This window comes from Fulmarus glacialis, unplaced genomic scaffold (genome assembly GCF_000690835.1).
Source record: "Fulmarus glacialis isolate BGI_N327 unplaced genomic scaffold, ASM69083v1 scaffold9223, whole genome shotgun sequence".
Lineage (NCBI taxonomy): Eukaryota > Metazoa > Chordata > Aves > Procellariiformes > Procellariidae > Fulmarus > Fulmarus glacialis.
This window is the reverse complement of record NW_009203554.1, coordinates 47,449-48,157: the sequence shown is the minus strand read 5'-3', so window position 1 is coordinate 48,157 and position 709 is coordinate 47,449.

Sequence of the window (709 nt, the reverse complement as noted above, 5' to 3'; positions counted from 1 at the left end):
CTAGAAAAATTCACTTTTTAAAAGCATACCTGAAAAGAAATGAAGCTGAATATTCAAACAGAATAAACTGTTTTTTCCTGCGTAAAATCAAAGGCGGATATATCCAGGTTTTACCGACGTAGCTGAAGATAGTGTCTACAGATAATTTTTGTTTTGTGTGTGTGAGTCTCTTGTCCTCCCACCACATGGTGCAGGGTGAAAACTCAGTATGAAGAATTACTTAAATCCAGTCCAATGATGAGGATTCAGTGAGCTGCACAGACAAATAATTAAACTAATTAGAATGAGTGTTTTTATAGTGTTTCTATTTCTCCCTTAAGAAATCTGTTGGTCTTTATTTCTCTCTTATGAACATGCAAGTACCCACCCTAGGAGTAAACACACCACTGATTAAAGGAGATAATTTTGACAGGGTACATGACTAATCTTTGGAGCCCACTGCCCTTGGAAGCCACTGATGGAGGGTGTTGGACAGAGGTTCAGGCCCCCTGCGGGTGTTGAGAACATCTGCTGATGTATCTGGCTGTATCTTGCATGGGTGGTTCATACATCTTCTTGCTTGGAAGAGGTCAGTTCATACTTTTCCTTCCCAAAGGAGAGCATGAGGCCCCAGGAGTGCACCCACTAGCACCTTTTGGGTTTTGAGCATGCACAGTCATAGGTGCAACTGGGATTTTGGGTCCCTTTCTGTCCCTGAGCATCTGCGACT